We start from the raw sequence: 9,811 nt of genomic DNA on the forward strand, positions 1-9,811 counted from the left end.
TTTCCTTGTACAAGTTGTGCTGGCTTTCCCTTCCCCAGTATTGTGTACTGTCTTACCCTTCACCATAGTTACCACTTATCTATCGTCTATTTAGTATTTCCCCCCCATCCCTCGTAACCAACAAAGATTGTTTCTTTTTGTATGTAAACTTTTTCATGAGTTTTTACAGTAGAGGTCTCATACAATATTTGTCCTTTTGTGATTGACTTATTTCACTCAGCATAATGTCCTCCAGTTTCATCCATGTTATGAGATGCTTCACAGATTCATCATTGTTCTTTATCGTTGCATAATACTCCATTGTGTGTATGTACCATAGTTTGTTTATCCATTCATCTGTTGATGGGCATCTAGGTTGTTTCCATCTTTTTGCTATTGTGAACAATGCTGCAACGAACATGGGTGTGCATACGTCTATTCACGTGATGGCTCTTATTTCTCTAGGATATATTCCTAGGAGTGGGATTGCTGAATTATATGGCATTTCTATTTCTTGCTTTCTAAGGAAGTGCCATGTCATTTTCCAAAATGGTTGTATCATTATGCATTCCCACCAGCAGTGCATAAGAGTTCCGATCTCCCGGTAGCCTCTCCAGCATTCGTTATTTCCAGTGTTTTTCATTCATGCCAGTAATGCTGGGGGTGAGATGGTATCTCTTTGTGGTTTTAATTTGCATTTCTCTAATGGCTACCGATCCCAAGCACTTCCTCATGTGTCTGTTGGCCGCTTGAATGTCTTCTTTGGTGGAGTGTCTGTTCATTTCCTTTGCCCATTTTTAAATTGGATTGTCTTTTTGTTGTAGAGGTGTTGGATTTTCTTGTAGATTATAGAGATTAGATCTTTATCTGACTTGTAATGCCCCAGAATTTTTTCCCAGTCTGCAGGTTCTCTTTTAACTCTTTTGGTGAAGTCTTTTGATGAGCATAAGTGTTTAATTTTTAGAAGATCCCAGTTATCTAGCTTATCTTCTGGAGTTTGTGTGTTGTTGGTTATGGTTTGTATCCTGTTGATGCCGTGTATTAGGGCCTCTAGCATTGATCCTATTTTTTCTTCTATGAACTTTATAGTTTTTGGCTTTGTATTTAGGTATTTGATCCATTTTGAATTATTTTTATATATGGTGTGAGGTATGGGTCCTGTTTCATTTTTTTGCAGATGGACATCCAGTTTTGCCAGTACCATTTGTTAAAAAGACTGTCTTTTCCCCATTTGATGGACTTTGGGCCCTTGTCAAAGATCAGGTGACCATAGGTGGATAGATTTACATCTGGATTCTCAATTCTGTTCCATTGGTGGATGTATTTCTTGTTGTACCAGTACCAGGCTGTTTTGACTACCATAGCTGTATAGTAGGTTCTGAGGTCAGTAGCTGTATAGTAGGTTCAGAGGTCAGGTAGTGCAAGTCCTTCTACTTTATTTTTCTTCTTAAAGTGCTTTACTTATCCAGGGCTTCTTCCCTTTCCATGTAAAGTTAATGATTAGTTTTTCCATCTCTTTAAAGAATGTTGTTGGTATTTGGATTGAGACTGCATTGCGTTTGTAAATTGCTTTGAGTAGAACTGTCATTTTCACAATGTTGAGTCTACCTATCCATGAGCATGGTATGTATTTCCATTTATGTAGATCCCTTTGGGTTTCTTGCAGTAGTATTTTGTAATTTTCTTTGTATAGGTCTTTCACATCCCTGGTTAGATTTATTCCTAATTTTTTTTTTTTTTAGGGGCTATTATAAAAATGGTATTGTTTCCCTGATTTCCTTTTCATCATTCTCTTTATTGGTGTATAGGAATCCAACTGATTTTTTTTGTATGTTTCTCTTGTATCCTAATCCTCTGCTGAATCTTTGTATTAGTTCCAGTAGTTTTCTGATGGAGCCTTTAGGGTTTTCTATGTATAGTATCATATCATCCGCAAACAGGGACAGTTTAACTTCTACATTACCAATTTGGATGCTCTTTATTTCTTTTTCTTGCCTTATTGCTCTAGCTAGGACTTCCAGCACAATGTTAAATAGGAATGGTGATAAAGGGCATCCTTGTCTTGTTCCTGTTCTCAAGGGGAATGTTTTCAGCCTCTCTCCATTAATAATGATGTTGGCCGTTGGTTTTACATAGATGCCCTTTATTATGTTGAGAAATTTCCCTTCTATACCTATTTTATTGAGAGTTTTTATCAGGAATGGATCTTTGTGGAATGCATTTTCTGCATCAATTGAGATGATCATGTGATTCTTTTCTTTCCTTTTATTTATGTGCTGGATTATGTTGACTTGGTGGTGCCTATATTTGAACATATAAATTCAGAAATCCTCAGGTGACTAGCACAAGTCTGGTACTCCCTGTGACGTGGACGCTGTTTTCTATTAACACAGTCTACATTCTGTTAGGTTTTTAGCAGCTGCTCACACTGTATAAATATTTGTAAGTGACTGTCACATTATCAGGTCAAGCCGAGTCTCCCAAATCCTGGTGGTTTCAAATGATTTTTCTGAAGAAAGATACAGTATGTTTACTGCAGTCACATTTCATCTTTAAAAAAAAACTTTACAACCCATGAGATGATTTTAAATAATTACTGTCATCTATCATATTCCGATCCCTCTGAGTGAAAGTTTTCAGCTGCTAACCGAAAGGTTGGAGGTTTGAGTCCACCCAGTGGAGCATGGGAAGAAAGGTCTACTGATCTCCTTCTGAAAAACCAGCCACTGAAAACCCTATGGAGCGCAGTTCTACTCTGACACATATGGGTTCGCCATGAGTAGGAATCGACTGAGTGGCAACCGTTTTTTGTTTTTTTTTTAAATTTGGTAAGTGTCTTAAGGCATTGATAAAAATATTAGAACTGGACAAAGAGGGGAAAGCCTTATTGCTTTTCTGGACAACTCCCTCAAGATCAACATCGCTCCATTACGTAGTCAGCACTCTGTGAATTAGACTTCCTCTGCCCATAATCTAAGCCTACGTCTCTCCATTTTATCCACAAAGTTGTCTTGCCTTCCTAAATGACCAACATCCTGGTTTAGCTCTATAATAATCCTATGAGAAAGGAAGCAGTGTTTCTTTGTAATGACTTACTTGAAGGGACCTATGATGACTCCCAGTAAGTGCTACGTTTTCCCTAAGAGCTCATACATACTGTGTTCAATGATTTATTTTAGACATTTTCCAGTGATTGGCATCTAGCTTAGTGGACTATATTGCTAAATTGTATTTCTTCCTCTGTTTTGAAAATCATGATAGTATTTGGCAGTATATCTTCACATGAGCATAGCAATCAAATTGGAAAAAGATAAAACAAGTGGCCTAAAGAGGGAATTTAAAACAGGTGATATGGGAGCAACTGTGGTTACTCAAGATTTACCCTTCCCCTGGCCAAGCATTCACCTAGTCCAACTGATTCTGCTCTAAGAACATCTCTTGTATTGTCATCTCCATTCCATGCCCACTAAAGTTGCAACGATCATCTAAAATCTCTGTCTGTCTGATGCTTAAGCCAGTTTTGATTAAGTTTTCTGTCACTTGTAACAGAAGTCTTATTTACACACACTGGGAAACTCTGGTTGCATAGTGATTAAGAGTCTGGCTGCTAACCAAAAGGTTGGCTGCCAACCGAAAGCTTGAAAGTTCGAATCCACCAGGTGCTCTTTGGAAACCTTACAGGGCAGTTCTACTCTGTCCTATAGGGTCGCTATGAGTTGAAATCGACTCAACGGCAGTGGGTTTGGTTTTTCAGATTTTATCCTGGAGCCCTGGTGGGGCAGTGGTTAAGAGCTCAGCTGCTAACCAAAAAGGTCAGTAGTTCGAATCTATCAGCCACTTCTTAGAAACCCTATGGGGCAGTTCTACTCTGTCCTGTAGGGTTGCTATGAGTTGGAATCAACTCGACAGCAATGGGTTTAGTTTTGTTTTTTCTTTGGGAAAGCGTGGTTCCTTAAAGGAACTCAGAGCAGTTACTAGAATATGGGAGATTGGATGCAGGGCAGAAAAAAATAAAGTCTCCTGCCTTCTCCTTGTCTCCAACCTCCTGCTCATCCAGTCCACCCTTTTCACTACTGACAGAGCTATCTTTTTTAAAATACTGCAGGTAGTCCTCGACTTAGTGGCGTTACCACAAACAGCACTTACAACCGTTTTTTTTTTTTTGTACATCTTATTGTTAGTAATATGTACTACTGCATACAATGCTGTAGCACGTACTTTGCTGATGTTATCATTCTCGAATGTTCACCTGCAGATGTTCAAAGATTGGATTTATAAAGATACTGATAATAAAAGGCAATAATAATGAAAACTAAAAAAAAAAGAGGTATTTGACTTATGTCAGAACTGAAGTCATCTGAACGGAACCCCGTCCTAAATCAGGGACTACCTGTAGTTGTTTCACCCAAATTCCTCTTCTACTGCCTTTAGAATAAAATCCAAATGTTTTGGCATCACAATCAAGGCCTTTTCGATCTAGTACTAACTTGTCCACATTCCCCCAGGCACCCCATGAACCTGTTACACCAGACTTCCCCCATCTTCCAGCGTGCCCTGTGTGCTCATGTCTTTCTACATGCTGCTGTTTCACCTGGGAATGTCTTTTTCCTGATACTTCTCTGTGGGATCAAGCCCAGCTCAAATGCTTTCTTCTAGCCAACGCTTTCCCTGATGTCCCTGTTGCTGTGTGTCATCAAGTTAATTCTGACTCATAGAGACTCTATATGACAGAGTAGAACTGCCCCATTGGGTTTTCTAGGCTAAAATATTTATGGGAGCAGATCACCAGATCTTTTCTTCCTCAGAGAGGCTGGCAGGTTTGAACCACCAACCTTTCAGTTAGCAGCTAAGCACTTGTGCCACCAGGGCCCTTTTTTAAAAAAATTATTGTACATTCGATGAAGGTTTACAGAACAAACTAGTTTCTCATTAAACAATCAGTACACATATTGTTTTGTGACATTGGTTGCTACCCCCACGACATACTCTCCCTTCTTAACCTTGGGTTCCCTATTATCAGTTTTCTTGTCCCCTCCTGCCTTCTAGTCCTTGCCCCTGGGCTGGTGTGCCCCTTCAGTCTCATCTTGTTTTATAGGCCTGTCTAATCTTTGGCTGAAGGGTGAACCTCAGGCGTGAACTTCATTACTGAGCTAAAAGGGTGTCTGGGGGCCATACTCTCGGGGTTTCTCCAGTCTCTGTCAGGCTAGTAAGTCTGGTCTTTTTTAGTGAGCTAGAATTTTGTTCTGTATTTTTCTCCAGCTCTGTCCAGGACCCTCTATTGTGATCCCTGTCAGAGCAATCAGTGGTTGTAGCCAGGCACCGTCTAGCTGTACTGGACTCAGTCTGGTTGAGGCCGTGGCAGATGTGGTCCCTTAGTCCTTTGGACTAATTTTTCCCTTGTATCTTGTTTTCTTCATTCCCCCTTGCTCCCAAAGGGGTGAGACCAGTGGAGTATCTTAGATGGTCGCTCACAGGCTTTTAAGATCCCAGACGCTACTTACCAAAGTAGAATGTAGAACATTTTTTTAATAAACTGTGTTATGGCAATTGAGCTAGATGTTACCCAAGACTGTGGTCCCCACAGCCCTCAGCCCAGTAATTTCCATCCTTCAGGGAGTTTGGATGTGTCTCTGGAGTTTCCATGACCTTGCCTTGGACAAGTTGTGCTGGTTTCACCAGGGTTCTTCTTGATGTCCCCAGTCCTCATCAATTGTTCCTTCTATCAGGTTCCAACAAGAGCAGGTAATTTGTATCTGTGCTCAGGAAGCACTCGTTCGACACTGCCTTATGCTACAGTTATGTCGCCTTAGCTGCATCCCTACACTACAACCAAAAATAAAAAACAAAACCAGTAGCCATCCAGTCAACTCCAACTCATGGTGACCCCATGTGTTTCAGAGTAGAACTGCTCCATGGGTTTTTATGACTATGACCTTTTAGAAGCAGACTGCCAGGTCTTTCTTCTGAGGCACCTGTGGGTGAGCTACAGTTTGCACCACCCAGGGAGCCTACACTACAACAGTGGCCTTCTGCAAATAAATAGAAATATCAAATTTTGATAGTTTTCTCTTTCTTAATAGTACATGAAATAATGGCGTGTCTCATAATAGATGGCATTTTAAATTTATTAAAATATGGTACATAACCAAAAGTTTCACAAAACAATAATACCCTTATTATAAGTGATGTTTTCTTATTTATTATTTTGTTCTATTTCATTAGAAAAAAACGCAGGTCATCATCCAGCAAAATGATTTCACTACTCACTAATGGGTCATACAATCTGCAGTTTGAAAAACTACTGAAAACTGAAACCATTTACAGCCCCACAATAGGATTAAGAAGACTGGCTAAATTAACATTACTTTACAATTCGACTGTCTTCATAAACATAACTTTAATTCCAAGATATTCTTGCCCAAGAAGATGAGGTTGCAAATAATTCTAATGTGGTTTCAGGTACTTCCTGAAAATCCATTTACCTGAACAACAGACTACTGAACTAGCTTTCATCAGGATAAATAGCCCCCTCCTTAGAATAAGACTGCTCTACTGGGTTTATCAAACAACTGTTTACTTTTCTAGGCTCACTTCAAAACTCTCCCTTCCCTAAATCATTATATCACAAATTTAGCCCAGTCCTAATCAGGTTGTCTCACTAAATGACCTGCCTTAAACCACACTGCCAAAATCTTTTAAATATCTCACCCTTGACCTGTCTTTTGAGATGCCATGTGTAGTGGTCTCCCATAATTCTTTCCGACAGCAATATACTTGGGTTTACTTGCTTCACAAGTTATTTTGGTGGTCTTTGCTGGAAGTCAGCAGTTGATTCTACATTACAAGCTCCTTGAGGGAGGGCAGGAGCCCTGGTGATGCAGTGGTTAGGCACTTGGCTGCTAACCAAAACATTGGTGTTTTGAACCACCAGCCCCTCTGCAGGAGATGTAGCAGTCTGCTTCCATGAAGATTACAGCCTTGGAAACCCTATGGGACAGTTCTACTTTGACCTATAGGATTGCTATGAAGCAGAATCGACTCACTGGAAATGGGTTTAGTTTTTGGGTTTTTTGAGGGAAAGCACCCATTGCCATCCAGTCCAACTCAAGTGATCCTATAGGACAGAGTAGAACCACCCCATAGGGTTTCCAAGAAGCAGCTGGTGGATTCGAACTGCTGACCTTTTGGTTAGCAGCCAACCTCTTAACCACTGCGCCACCAGGGTTCTGAGGGAAGGTACGAAAAAAACAAACCGTTGCTGTCAAGTGGATTCCGACTCATAGCGACCCTACAGGACAGAGTAGAACTGCCCCATAGGGTTTCCAAGGAGCAGCTAGTGGATTTCAACTGCTGACCTTCTGTTTAGCAGCTGAGCTCTTAACCACTGTGCCACCAGGGCACACTGCTTGTTATTTACTCTTCCACCTGTTGTAGGGTAAAAACATCACAAAGTTTAGTAAAGCAAAAAGAAAGGTTTTATTCAGTATATATTCAAAGAGGCAAAAGTGGGAAATGTACAAGCATGCTGCCAGAACTAACGTCTGCCTGAGTCCAAGGGGCATTACATAATAGGCAAGAATGGGAAAACAGACAAGCGTGCTGCCACAGCCATGTCTGAGGAACGTTATATAATCATTAGTATATCTTAACATCACAAATGGGTAAAATCATTGAAAGCTTCACCTTTTCACCGATTGGCTAAAAACTGCTAGATCAATGTGATTCTACATTTTGAATCATCTTTCATAATAATTATTGGTACAGGTTTTAGTAACGACAGTCAGGAGGGTCTTTGTTGGTCCAACAATCTTACTCTTCAGTAATGCTAACAGAAAAGGTAAGAGTGGAAAGTGTGTGGGCCATTTGTGCTGTTTTATTAATTTATGTGAAAAGTTCCCTAAAAGATGTTTTCCAAGGTTGTCCTAGCTATTGTATTTATACCTGAGGGTCCAGTTGATGTGTCCTTGTGAGTCTAGCTCCAGCTGGGTCACATTCTAGGACCAGGAATAATGGCTTCAATGTTATGTCCTAAATCACACCCCCTTCTTCCTCAAAAAACAAACCCAGTTGCCGTGGAGTCAGTTCGACTCATAGTGACCTTCTCCCTCAGGTGATTAAATATTGATGGGAGAGGGCCAAAAGTGCAGACAGAGTGGGAGAAAAGGTGCCCTATGAATCCAAGGGAAGCCTAGAGCAGGGCAATAGAGATGAATAGACGTCACAGGTAAGGCACTCTTGTTGCAGAGGCTGAATCCACAAGTTAGAAATCCTGCAGTTGGAACAAACCGCCCCTTTCTCTTGGTTTTATCCATTCTCCACCTCCTTCCTCACACCTGGTACTCAGATGGTATTGTTTTAAATATGAAAAACATAAACCATTAAAGTCACCTCAATCACTTTAAGCCATACTGTGATCTCTGAAGTGGTCTTTGCCTCACTCTTGAAGATGTGCATAATTATGAATAAGGGACTGCAGTATGTCTGGCTGTCATCAGGATGATAATTAAGTCACTGAAAAAAAAATGCTGACCTTAAATACCTCCTTAAACTTCACCTAAGTACTAGAAAAGCTCCTTGTACTCATAAGTCATGATAAGTGAAATAAGTTTCCTCTTTAGCCAAGAAATGGGACCAAGAAAGCACCAATCTACCTTTCCCACTACATCTCACAGTACCAGTACCAGTTGTCGTGGAATCCATTTTTACTTAGGTGACCTCATGTGTGGCAGAGTAGAACTGTGCTCCATAGGGTTTTCAATGGCTGATTTTTCAGAAGTAGACTGCCAGGCATTTCTTCTGAGTTGCCTCTGGATGGACTCCAACCTCCAACCTTCCCACATTCTACGCTTCAAATTAGTCTCCTCCCAGTTCCTGTAACCAGCCGGGTACTCTCTGCCTTGTCTTACTCATGCTCGTCCTTCCACTGGTACACCCTCCCCCTCACCTCCTCTAGTCTATCGGCTCCTTCCCGCTGCAGCTGAAAGGCCACTCATGACATCCTCTCCAGGAAGCCTTCCACCAGCTTCTGACAGAATTAATGCCTTTCTCAGCACTTGCCCTCTAATGCGTTTGCCTTGTACTACAGCTGTTACAGCCTTCCAGTCGATCCATCTTGAGGTCCAGCCTTCCTGCTCCCGTCCAGGCCCCGGAAGCAGGACGAAGGTCAGTTTCTTTCGGGTTGTCCAATGCCTTGCATGTAGTAGGTGCTCAGTAAACGTTTGGTCACTTCGTGCTCTAGGCCGTGCAGGTAAAAGAGCAGACTGGGTCCAGCTTCTCCGCTTCCGGGCGAGGCCGCAGCACAGCCCACCAGAGGCGGCGGACCAGGCGCGCGGAGCCCAGTCACCGGCGTTGGAAATTCCGGCGCGTGCGACGCTCTGACCGGGCGGGGGAACCCGTGGCGTGAGCCTGTGACGTGACCGTGGCGTAACTCCCGGTGGCCCCGCCCTCTCTCGCGGGTCGGGGTTACATGGCGGCGACTGCGGCAAAGCGAGAGTCTCGGAGACGCCGCTGCCGCCAGCACAGCCGGAGACCTGAGCGGATCCTGCGGGCTGTCCGCAGACCCCGCGCTCCCCCGACGAGTCGGAGAAGTCCCGTGAGTGTGTGTGTGTGTGTACGTGTGCGGGACGGGCCGGCGGGCGTTTCGGGAGGGAGCCGCGGCGGGCCCGGCGGCGGCGCCGGCTCCCTCCTCCATTGTGTGTGATCCTCTGGCGGCCGCCGCTCAACAAAGGCGCTTTTGTTCCGTCTCCCGCCCGCCACCCTGTCTGTCAGTCCGCCGCTCGGGCCTGGCCGGCGTGTCCTTGCGCAGGCCGGCGGGCCGGGGTCCCCGCGTGGG

At 42.9% G+C, this 9,811-nt stretch overlaps 1 protein-coding gene across 2 annotated transcripts in view; it reads left to right on the forward strand.

Annotated features, from left to right (window-relative positions):
- The first annotated feature begins 8,934 nt into the window (after positions 1 to 8,934).
- MAPK6 (mitogen-activated protein kinase 6) overlaps positions 8,935 to 9,811 on the forward strand; it is a 38,526-nt gene continuing 37,649 nt past the window's right edge. Inside the window, exon 1 of one of the 2 annotated variants that reach the window (XM_023732485.1) lies at positions 8,935 to 9,141. The gene's annotated coding sequence lies outside the window, so the exon portion shown is untranslated. Of the gene's footprint in view, positions 9,142 to 9,416; positions 9,572 to 9,811 lie in introns of those variants that run through there. The other variant, XM_004377671.2, reaches the window with a different exon arrangement.

Source organism: Trichechus manatus, unplaced genomic scaffold (assembly GCF_000243295.1).
Source record: "Trichechus manatus latirostris isolate Lorelei unplaced genomic scaffold, TriManLat1.0 scaffold00052, whole genome shotgun sequence".
NCBI classification, from domain to species: domain Eukaryota; kingdom Metazoa; phylum Chordata; class Mammalia; order Sirenia; family Trichechidae; genus Trichechus; species Trichechus manatus.